This window comes from Pinus tabuliformis, chromosome 7 (assembly GCF_031772625.1).
Source record: "Pinus tabuliformis cultivar Carrire ecotype Pingquan chromosome 7, CPIR1, whole genome shotgun sequence".
Lineage (NCBI taxonomy): Eukaryota > Viridiplantae > Streptophyta > Pinopsida > Pinales > Pinaceae > Pinus > Pinus tabuliformis.
The window spans coordinates 1,313,901,561-1,313,914,421 of NC_142293.1; positions in this window are offsets into that span (position 1 = coordinate 1,313,901,561).

Below are 12,861 nucleotides of genomic sequence, written 5' to 3' on the forward strand. Positions count from 1 at the left end.
GCAGACCATGCTTAAGAACCAAGTTTGTACGTCAACGGCTACAAGAAAAGGTACTGCCTCAAGAACCCTCTTTGTTGATGCTTCATATGAGAAGAATACTAAGTAATTTCAAAGAAATCATCAGGAAGATAAACAAAGAGTTCTTACAGTCAATGAAGTCAGTCAAGAGATAAAAAATATGAAAAAGGAAATCAAAGAAATTAAATCTCAAGTTGCCCGATTAGAAAATGGAAAAATGAAGAAAGAAAAAAGAAGATAATATCCCAGAACATCATTGGGTATCAAAACAAAACCCCTCTTTAAGAAAGAATTCAAATATAGATATTTATGAGGTTAAATCAGATGAATTATTAGGGCTAAACAATATGAAAATTATGGTAGTCCAACATCAACAATATCATGTTATGCTCAAATTTAAAATTCAAGGTGAAGTATTTACTCTAAAGACTCTATTGGATACAGGGGCAGACATAAATGTATTAAATAAAAAATCAATTCCTGCTAAATATTGGGCTAAGGCAAGAAGAGAAGTCATATGGCTAGGAACAAAAGAATTCTAAATTCAGTATGAAGTTCCTAAAGCCACCATTTGTTTAGAAAAGTACCGCATAAATATTGATGAAGGATTGAGAATAGCTATAGCCATAAGAAAAATAGAAGATTTGAGGAAATAGTTAGAGGTAAAATGTTGTGCAGAAGAACCCAATGCTTTTTGGCACAAAAAACAGTGTTTTGTAGAACTACCTTACATAAATGAATATACAAGAAAACATTGTAGGGGTAGAGCCATCCCAATGAATGAAGAATACAAAAAGCTATGCCAAATATAAATACAATATCTTTTGAAAATACAACTAATAAGAGAATCTAATAGTGCCTAGAACTGTTATAGATTCTATGTGAATAAGCTCTCTAAATAGATTAGAGGAGTACCTAGATTGGTAATAAACTATAGACCACTTAATAATGTTTTGGCTGATGATACTTATCCCATTCCCCACAAAGGAAATCTAATATCCAGAATTGCAGGAGCAAAGATATTTTCAAAATTTGACATGAAGTCAGGTTTTTGGCAAGTATCAATCAAGGAAGAAGATCGGTTCAAAACAACATTCAATGTCCCCTTTGGACATTATGAATGGAATTTTATGCCTTTTGGACTCAAGCATGCTCCTTCTAAGTTCCAAAAAGTCATGGATCAAGTTTTTAGGCCATATTTTGATTGGTTAATTGTATATATTGATGATGTTTTAATCTTTTCCAAGTCCATAGATGAAAATTTTAAGCATGTATATAAATTCATGCATATAGTCAAGAACAATGGATTAGTCTTACGCAAGAAAAATATGGAGATCTTTCAGACCAAGGTTAAATTCCTTGGACATATCATAGAAAACGACCAGATTTCTCTCCAACAACATGCAGTTGCATTTGCAGACAAATTCCCAGATGAAATAAAAGATAAGACTCAACTGCAAAGGTTCCTAGGTTGTTTAAACTATGTTTGTAATTTATATAAGCACTGTGCACAAGAAAGAAAAATTCAGAACTAGAGACTACAAAAGAATCCATGGCCTTGGACCGCATCACATACAACTGCTATAAAAAATATTAAAGAGAAGGTAAGAATGCTTCCCATATTGTTGTTTAAGATGAAAATATATATAAAATTGTTGAAACAAATGTCAGTGATATAGGATGGGATGGAGTTCTCAAACAAATCAAAGAAGATCAAGATCAAATTATCCATTTTGCCTCATGTGTGTGGAACCCTGTAGAGAAAAACTATTCAACGATTGAGAAAGAAGTAAAAGTTGCCTGGAATTGCATTGATAAATTTAATATACACCTAATAAATAAAAGATTTCTTCTCAAAACTAACGCTTCAGCCATGAAGAAGGTGTTAACCAAAGACATCAAGAAACCAGGATAGTCAAAGCTTGCGCGATGGAAATCTCTCTTCACAAACTTTAATTTGTAAATTGAACACATCAAGAGCAGTAAAAATTGTATTCCTAATTTTCTCAGCAGAGAAAGTCTTCAAGAACAATCCCATTTAATGGTTATAGTAACTGAATGGGATTCTACTGTTTATCATGAAACTCTCAGAGAAATTCTAGAATCAATGAATTGGGAAGATTATATGAATTATTGGAAACCAACTTGGCAATTTCAAAACACTCAAGTCTTATATGAAAATCTCCAACCTCATGGATATCTACAAAATTTGGTCCCAGAACGTAAGGTTTATCCAAAATCGACCAAATGGATCCATGATATGGTTTTTGACCATTCTAGACATCTGGAAAATCTGGCAGAAGATGCCTTAAACTTTCATTCCAAAGACCTGAACATAACTAATGGAGAGGAAAATAATAAATTTAATATTTTCCACAAATATTGTGTGATAAATAGAGCCAAAGATCCAAAATTCCATAGACTCCTGTGGTATCAACATAATCTAGAACTTATTTTTCCTGATTCGGTTTATGATTTCTCTGGATATAAATAGTTATGGTGGAACCTACTTTGCATAGACAAGCCAGATGGTACCTATTATACTCTCTTAAAATTTGGATCACTATTTGTCACTCAACTACTACATTGGGCGGACTGGTTAAAAGAATGGTGGACATGGTTCAACATCAACAAAACTACTATGGACCCCATTTATTTCCAATCAGATTATAGACAAGCATGTGAAGAATGTATGGACTGCTTTCACTAGCCCTGTAAATTGTAGCAGATTTAAACAGAGTCATAGATGATGGGATTCTTTTGGATTTTATGGCTAAACATCACCAATGGTTAGTCATGACAAATTTTTTTTATCAAATAGTACTTGGGAAGCCCATGATAGTTCGATGCATCTTTTCTAAAGCATGGGACACTAGTGGAAGATATGCCAAACAAAGATTCCCTAGCACAAATATGTTGGGAACATAAATATTGTACATATATTTGTTTCTCGTGGGCTTTGCACGATAAAATCATCCACGGTGTGAAATAATGTAAAATTATAATCACTTGACGATGAGTGTGACCGACATCGTGGGATTCCGATAATACCTCAACTATGTAAATAAAGGTATCATGGGATGCCTTACGTCTCCACTTTGTATAATTTTAGGACGATTCCCTGTCCTAAAATTAATTATTATAAAACTTTACGAGACGATTCTCTAAGACTCAGAGCACTTCTCCGACGATTGGTGCAGTTTAACCCACATATCAGAGCATCTATGAAAAATACATTAGTTAGTATCAGTATTACCATAAGATTCCTTTTGTCCCCCTAACTTCTTATAAATAAGGGGGATGATAAACATTTTGGGCATTAAGAGTTAGAGATATCTGGGGTTTGAGAGTTAAGAATTATCCCTGCTCTGCAACTGTGTCTTGAAGGCAATCTGCTTAGAGAAATTATGAAGTATGAGTCATAGAGAGTCTAAAGTCTGAGAAGCATGCACGTCAAGACTAGTGAGCCTGGTAAGAACCTAAAGTGGCCAAACTTTATTAGGGAAGAGTGTTTCTATTTGAATTCCCTGGTTTATAGGCAGAGTCTGCAACGGACCAGGAAGCCTTCAGTTTTTAGCTTGTTCTTAGCTAGTATAACTGATAAATGCCTTAGCAGTCAATCTCTGATAAAAATTGAGACTATATGCTTGTAATATCCAGTTATTCTGCAAATTAATAAGAGAAATATTATGTCTCATTTATGGTTGTGTTATATCTCTGTGTTATATTTTGACTGTGTGAAGTTCGTTTGAGATTTATTGGAGGTTCGCTTACGATCCTGAAGTGCAATTTTGCTCATATAGGCAGGAAACCGTTAAAAGAGCTCATTTTGCATTGGATCTGTATGAAGGTTCATGTACAAGTTTGTGTTATATTTCGTGTAACATAGTCAAGAATCATCCTTATATGCAAGCTTCATTCTCCGTTGGAGGAAACCTCTACGATTGAGGCGGTCCAAACTGGTATCAGATCTAGTAATGTCTGGTTCATCGGGTAATTTTGAAAAAAAATTCTCCTTTTTACAATGGAAGGTGGAAGACATTTTTTATCTTTCCATGAAGTTTAGGAAAAAGAACAAAACATTGATAGCCTTGATATACAAACTCTCTTTGATAAAGCTTCTTCTTCTATGATAAATGCTGCTGAATTAGAGATTATTGAAAATCAACCCTCCTCTTGCTGAAAACTACCTTCAATTAGCCCTTCTAAAGTCTATTATGATATCTCTAAGTTCCATTTAAAATCCATTACTAGAGTGTATGTCAAAGAATGTGTTAGTAAAATATAAGAGAATGTTGAATCCATCCAGACAATTCCTCTACTAGAACCCAAATAACTACAAAAAGAAGCCCAAAAGCATAACACTTCTTATGTTCATCTGGGATGTATAAGGGTAGGAATCTCTGCCTTAACCCAGAAAGGTTTGAAAACTTTTGTCTTGGCTACAATCAGAGATTTGACACTTAACAAATATACTAAATCCCTGCTTGGTGGTATTGTTGCACCCCTCTCAAATGGCCATATTTGGTTTGTTTGTTATCCAAGCTTTTGTGTATGTCTTTGATGAACACATCAAGGATATTTAATAGTTTCAGATCAAAACTTGTGAGTTTGATATGAAGAGAAAAATAACAAATATCTCTATACATACTAGGGGTTGCTTTCGCCACAAAAATGCACTTTATCCTGCAGTCTTACATGCCCCAAGTCAATACTCCAAATCAAATGTTGTATTTATTATGGAAACCAAGAACCAAAAAATAGAACACCAAATAATAAAGTAGCATGAGTTAAGTTTCCCTGAGAATTGGGTAGTTGATATACCCAAAGCTCCCAAAATACAATATATAACTTCTGCTCAAATAAAATAAAATTCTTCCTCTGCGATCTTATCCTTTCCAAGACGTTCTACTATTTTTAGAAAAAAGATAGATAGAGAGGTAGAAGAATACAAAAATTCACAACCCATTTCCTCTGAAGCATCCACTGCAGATTCATCATCCGCCTGTACAAATTGTGTCCATATCGAGTTGTTTGAGTTTGCTCAAGTTTTAAATTTTTCTAAGTTAGTAGTAAAATTCCCTACCCGTCGATCATTGGTTGACTTATAATATCTTGTACATATTGGAATTCATGGAAACCCCAACCCAAAAATGGGTGAAGCACCATCAACCATGGTGAAAAAACCCTGTCCAAATCCCAAATGCAGTGAAATCTCATTCCCTCGTGATACTGTCATAGTAATCCATGAACTCCCATCCTTGGAAAATGAGGACCCAAGGCTGACAGAAATGTTTAGCAAAATGAGACCACCTGGCATGCCCAAATATGGACTTGGATATCTAGAACAAATGGATGATCTCATTCCATCCTGTCGGTTTCAAAACCCTATGCCAAATGATTTCAAAAAGCCATCTAAGCGAGAGATGTATAAATTCTTTACTATTATGGAAGTGCTCCAAAGAAAAAAGTGGACATAAAATGGATGAAAAGAATGTTAAATTAGGATTTATTCACTCATCCAAACGCAAAAATATTCAATATGACCACATCCCCAGAAGAGAATACAAATCTCTCATTAAGCTGGAAAGAATATATGGATCAAACAGATTCATGGATTTCTTTCTATGAATGGAAGAAGCAAGAAGAAAATATGGATGTACAGATGATATCTACAGAATCCTCCTCTTCAAAACATTAGTGGACAACCATTGCTAGCACAAATATTGAATCCTCTTCTACTTTTCTCGTATATAAAGGAATCATCCTTGACGACACATGCAAAGTTGCTAGAGCAGTACCTTTAGTCATAATAGATGACTCTGCATTAGGAATTGATGGAAGAGTAGAAAAAGTCAGTGAGCAAATAAATTGGACTAATACTGCCCTGAAAGGATTAACAGTACATTCATCAACAACTAGTGCACAGAAGGAACAAGTAGACTCTTTACAAGTTTCTATAAATAGTGTAAATAAAATCATGAATGAGTTTTAGTTTTCTGTTTCTACTATAGAGGGCTTTGTTCAAGAAATTTATAATGAAGCAAAGACATTGTCAGCAAAAATAGATAGTCAGTTTGAAGAAATAGAAAGTGAAGTTCACAAAGGATTTGTTTTACCCCATGCAAATATTGAAGACCTTTCCTCATAGTTTGAAAAATGTCTTTAACAAATAAATACAAGGAGATCCCTTCTTCTCTATTATTTACCCATCTTGTGCCAATGCATTCTATCCAGAAGACTGTAGATAAATTTCCTTGTTTGTTTCCAAAAGAAAAAAAATAGAAAAACTAGAATCCTCATATGATTCTCATCTTTTGTTGGTTTATGAACCAGTACCCATCCAATACTCCTGGCATTCTGCCCCTGATTTGTGTGGTAAAGGAAAATTGCTTGAGTCCCACACATTTTTCATTGATGCCCATAAAGAATGGAACATTGATAACTTAAGCTCAGGCCAAATAAGGCAAATGATTGATCAAATGTTCACAAAATATAAATTGATGTGCATGAGGGGAAAAAGTGAAGTAGAAGCCTGTAAGACATTGATTCAGTGTTTTACTAGTACCCTTCAGAGATGGTGGGAAGCAGAATCCTCTCCAGCACTTGTAGACAAAATGGCAGAAGAAATAGTTAAAGATGAAGTAGGAGATATTGTACATAATGAAGATGGGAATCCACAAAATAACATGATAGGTGCTCTGACATCATTCATTCTTGAGCACTGGTGTGGTGCAGAGACAGAGATTTCAGATAAACACTCCCTGGTTTTAATGAATCTCAAATGCAAAAAGATGTCCCAATATGAAGATTTTCATAGGGATTGGGTCCAGAGAATTTATGAAGTAAAAGATAGCAAAAATATTTTATGGAAACAAGTATATCTTGCCGCTCTTCCTTCCAAATTTGTAGATTACTTGAAGATTCAAGAAGTCTTTCAAAATCCCTATGAATCTTATACTTGGGGAGAGATATACAACCTCATAACTAAAGCTTTGGTAGGACTCTATACAAGCATGAAAGTGAACAAATCCATACAAAAATTGTCCAAGTTTTCTGATAGCCGATCCATCTATAATAAATATGGTCTATCAATAGATGGTCCAGTGGTACACATGAAAAGAATGAAAAAACCCATAAATGAAGTTTCAAAAAGAAAAATGAACTATTCTGCCAAGCCCCAAAGATCCAAAAAAGGAAAAGGATATGACAAAAGGATTCCCAGAACCCACTATTTTGGTCCTATTGTAGCGACTGCAACACCCTACAAATTTTTAGCTTGCACTCAAATTTTGGAGCCTTCCTTGGTTTTTCCTTTATGGTTGTAAACACTCGAGCTGATTCTGTGTGCTCCCTTAGAGTCTTTTCACCCCTTTTGCTTGATTGACCAACTGTCTTCTTTTGGCATGTTGGTTGCTTTATCATGATTGCGGTCCTATGCTGGTCATTTTGAAGGTTTGTCTTTGTGTGTTTGAGTTATCCTAGCTATGTAAACATCAGTTGCACTCATACACAAAGTTTTAAGCATTGTAACACAAGTGTTGTCACGGTCATCCCAAGGTCTATCTCAAGTGTCACACTTGTTGGTTTTGGGTTTAGACAGTCTTAAAGAGGGTAATTCTTTGTCTTGTTGTTTCGGTGGTCTATGTTATCATGTCTTCGAAGTATGCTAAGTGTGTGATCACAATGTCAAGTTCCTCATAAGTTCACTTGATTTGCACACTTAGCCACTGTCCTGAAAATACTTATGACTAGACAACTCTCTTTCACTGACCCAGACTAAGTTGTACACTACGCAGTCTCAACCCTCAGTGATGTTTCTGCTGCCTGGAACTGCATAGTGCGTAGAGATTGTCCCTCGGGAAGTTGCACTACGCAATCTTAGAGGTGAGCAACTTGGCTTGCTTCCCAAAATTGTGCAGAAGTTGGCTCAAGCCTAACCTAAATTGCGTATTTCGCGAGATCAATCATCTAGCCTCCTCCATGCTTGCTGGAACCCCGCAATGCGCAGAGATCGAAGCTTTCTTTGCCTCCCAAAACTGCTTAGAAGTGTCCTCTAGTGTCCCCCTCAGCTGAGACTCATTGATCCCAAAAAATGTGTAGATTTGTCCCCTCTGGTCCCTCTACTGCTTGGTACTACCTTCCCTGAGAAAACTACACAGACTTGCCTTCCAGGGTCCCACCTTGCAGCTACCACTAATGATCTCAATTGTGCAATCCTGCCTCCCAGTGGCCTCTGCGAAATTTTTCTCGGTTGTGAAGACTATTCTTCAGAGTTCCTCAGTCAATCCTGAGCTATGCTCTGCACGATCTAAACGACCAGTCTCCCTCTTTGTCACCTAGAACTGCGCAATACATAATAACTGGGCCCTTTTCCCATCCTGTGTTATGAAACCAGCTCACAAAAAGATACAAAAGATAGATGAACGCCTTAGAGGGGGAAGCCTCCTTTACATTACAAAAATGAACAATTCTTAGATGATACAAATGACAAGACCTCCTTTCTATATATAGGAGTCTAAGGGGTCATAATATAATCAGAGCCGACATAACAATAATAATGTAAGGGCACAATAATAACAATAGTGGGCTTCTATGGGGCACATTAATAACAATATGGGGACTACATGGGCACACTAATATAATAAGGGGGTTGTACTAATAACAATAAGGGGTTACAATAGTAGTATAGGGACCTAACATGCCCCTCTCCTTTGAAAAGTGTTGTCCTCAACGCTTGAGTAGTTCTTGATGCTTCTGTATAAATTCTTGTCCTCCCATGTGGAATCTTCAGTGGGTAAGTTCTTCCACTTGATGAGATACTCTGAAATTGATCTATTTCGTAGCTGTCGATTTCTTGGTTCTGTGACTGCTTCAGGTTCCAATATGATTTTTCCTTCCTTGTCAAGTTCTCGCAATACTGTTTGAACTGGGACCTTCTGCAACTTTTGAATGAGTTCCCACTCCTTTGGGCATATGGATATCTGTAAGGCTTGATGTTTGGAGGAACACTTCCTGGAATCAAATGAATAGCATGATCATGATCACGAATAGGTGGGAGGCCTTTGGGAGTGTCAAATACCTTGGAATGATTGTCCAAAACGTTTTGGAGATCTGGAGAAATACATGATTTCGATGTGGGATCCTCTAGTGAACATAATTGTGCAATTACGCCCCGTTGTTCTTTATTTAGAATATTTGTCATGCTGTTAGAGTTGATTATCTTTCCTGGTTTCCCTTCGATACCCCTCAATTCAACTTCCTTTCCTTCACAAAAAAATTTCAAGAAAAGTTCTTGAAAATTAAAAGCTATTGTACCCAAAGATTGTAGCCATTAGACTCCTTGTAAAACATCAGCACCAGCCATTGGAATGGAAAGAATTGGGCTATTAAATACATATTCTCCCATGGATAGCTTGATATTATGGCACTTTCTAGAGCAATTTATGGTTCCTCCACTTGCATCCATCACTTGACACTCTGGTGTTGGATATAGGAAGCAATTCAATTCCTTGGCTATATTACAATGAATAAAATTATGGGTACTGCCCGAATCAATCAACACTATTACCTTTTTCTTCTTGATATGTCCTTCTATCTTGATAGTTTGAGGAGTGTTAATTTCTTCCAATGCATTACAAGATATGGTCGGGTTCATTTCTTGATGCTCAATGTGATCTTTCACTTCTTCAACATTTTTTTTCTTGATATGTCCTTCTATATTGATAGTTTGAAGAGTGGTAATTCCGGCCAATGTATTACAAGATATGGTCGGATTCATTTCTTCTTTCTCGATGTGATCTTTCACTTCTTGAACCTTTTTCCTCTTGATATGTGCTTCTATCTTGAGAGTTTGAGGAGTGGTAATTCTTTCCAATGCTTTACAAGATATGGTCAGATTAATTTCTTCTTTCTCTGGGGTGGGTTCCTAGTGTGTATCCTCTTATTTTGATGTTTCTTGATCTGTTTCTTCCTCCTCTTCATAATCTATGTAAAATAATTTCTTCTCAGCACACTTATGACCTTTAGTGTATTTTCTATCACAATTGTAACAAAGCCCTTTTTCTCTTTTTTCTTCCAATTGTTGTGGTGTAAACCTTGTAGGTTGTGGAATGCTAGGAGAAGAAACACTTCCATAATTATAGTCGTGAGTGGTGGGATTCCTTGTTTCCATAATTTCGCTTTCAATTTTTCTTGCCAACCTGAATGCCTTCTCCAATGAATCATGTTCCCAAAGATGAACCTCGTGTTAAATGTTATTATTTAAAGTCCCTATGAAGACATCAACCTTTTTCTTCTCTGGAATATCATTTACCCTTATATTCAATTTTTGGAAGTCCTCAATGTGCTCTGCCATTTAACCCTTTTGTTTGAGATTTATCATTTGGCTAAAGAATGTGCTTCTCTTTGTATCCTCATAATGTGCTATCATTTCCTTCGTGAAAATTGACCTCATGACAAGTGGTTTACGAGAACAAAGCCCTTTATACCATAAAAATTGATTTGGTTCTAAATAATTAGATGAAATACGTACCTTTTGTAACAGTGGTACACCATGTAGATCAAAATATTTCTCCATCTGTAGTATCCAATTTACCGGATTCTTGCCATCAAACTTCCTCATCTCGCTTTTTCTTGATTTTAGGACTTCAGCTTGAAACGACTGTAACTCTGTAATTTCTAATCTTCCAGCTCTAAAATCATGATCTGCAGTAGCCCTCTGCGTTCTCTTTCCAATGCCACAAGTCTGATCGAAATTGGATTTCCCAAGAAAGAGTTATACACAATCTCCCAAGATGGCCTAATTATATACCTTTTTAGAAGATCAAGCTTGTATAAAGTGCCACGTGTCACTTTTTTGACCTTCGGATCTGAAAAGTATGCATAGAAAACTGTAGTCTGTCCTCTTTCTGTAACTTGTTACGAAATTTCAATCTGATGCTCAGAGAGAAAGTTATGACAATTTTCCCAAGGTCACTTGTTTAAGATGTAATTCGGGAGTCTGCAAAAACACTAAATTCCTCAGATCATATATCCAAAAATATAGTGAGACAATATCTGAAATTCAGAGCCGAGGTTCAGACCGCTTTCTTATCAAATGGGTTTTTTTTTTAGCTTCTAAAACTTTGTAGCGAACAAGTTATAGTGAAACTTCCATGATGGCCTTGTTTTAGATGAAAATTTGGAGCTTGCAAAAACCCTAAATTCCTCAGATCATATCTCCGAAAATAAAGTGAGACAAGATCTGAAATTCAGACTCGAGGTTCAGCGAGATTTCTTCTTAAATGGTTTTTTTTTAGCTTCTGAAACATCGCAAACAAAAGGTTATAGCGAAAATTCCACGATGACCTATTTGGAGCAGCGAAACCCTAGAATCCAAAGCTCTGATACCAAATGTTATGAAACTAGCTCACAAAAAGATACAAAAGATAGATGAATGCCTTAGAAATAAGCCTCTTCAAGGGGGGAACCTCCTTTACATTACATAAATGAACAATTCTTAGATGATACAAATGACAAGACCTCCTTTCTATATATAGGAGTCTAAGGGGTCATAATGTAATCAGAGCCGACATAACAATAATAATGTAAGGGCACAATAATAACAATAGTGGGCTTCTATGGGGCACGTTAATAACAATATGGGGACTACATGGGAACAACGATATAATAAAGGGGTTGTACTAATAACAATAAGGGGTTACACTAGTAGTATAGGGACCTAACATCCCGTCCTTCATCTCGGGCCCAGTCCATGGATAACAATGCACATCTTAGACTAGGAGGTTTCAGATTTGATGTTGTCCCTTCATGAATGAATTGCAAGAACAGGTACACTATTAGATCATGGTGAGACAATGAAGGAGATGAAGAAGGATTGAACATGCTAGAAGACTTACTTGCAATTGGATTGACAAAAGAAGCTCATCAAGAACAAGCAAAGGGAACACATGCATGCAACCACTTTTCAAAACCAAGATCATTGAAGACCCTGCAACATCAAGCCATGCAAAGGAGAAAATAAAGCACATCGAAGAACACATCCATCACTTAGCAACAACAACAACAACAACCTGACATTGCCACCACAACCAACTAGTCCATGTCAGCAGTGTCATTTCAAGTTGTGTCATGAGCTATCAAGACCACATCACTACTATGGGCCATATCTGTTGTAAATCGAATGTAATGTAAAGTGAAAGTCCAATGGACACACATGAATATGAAGAGTCATAGGAATTTGAACGGTCACAAGGGTAGTCCAAGGCTCGCAAGGGTCAAGCATCTCCCTTGGTTATATATACCCCTCCCATTGTATGAGCAAGGAATTTTCACCTTGGCTCCTTCGACGAAGCATTGAGAGTTTTTAGTCAGAATTTTTAGGAGCGAGGAGTGGCTCCAATGTCCCACTACTGGGGCTAGTGATGTACATATGTGTCTTGGAACTTTTGCTTAATACAAAAGTCTGTTAAGGCCAACATGTTTTTATGCATGTTTTGTAGTTGTTGTAAGACTATTCTTTCATCATTTGTAATTCATGTTTGTTTCACATTTACTAAGATAATTGAAATATTTTAGTTGTTTTAGTACTTACCTTGTTGGGAATGTGATGTATTGGTTATCACTATTGTCTCATCCTTGTGGAATACTTCATAAGATACTAGACATACCTTCCTTGTTTACTGGTTATAACAACCGTCACATCCATTGTGGACTACTCTGTTGGATGGTGGATGTGTCTTCCCTTGTACTTTGGTTTTAATGACTGTCGCATCCACTGTGGACTATTCTGTTGGATGTTGGACAAACCTTTCTAGTTCGCGTGTGTCTCTTCCTAGGTGG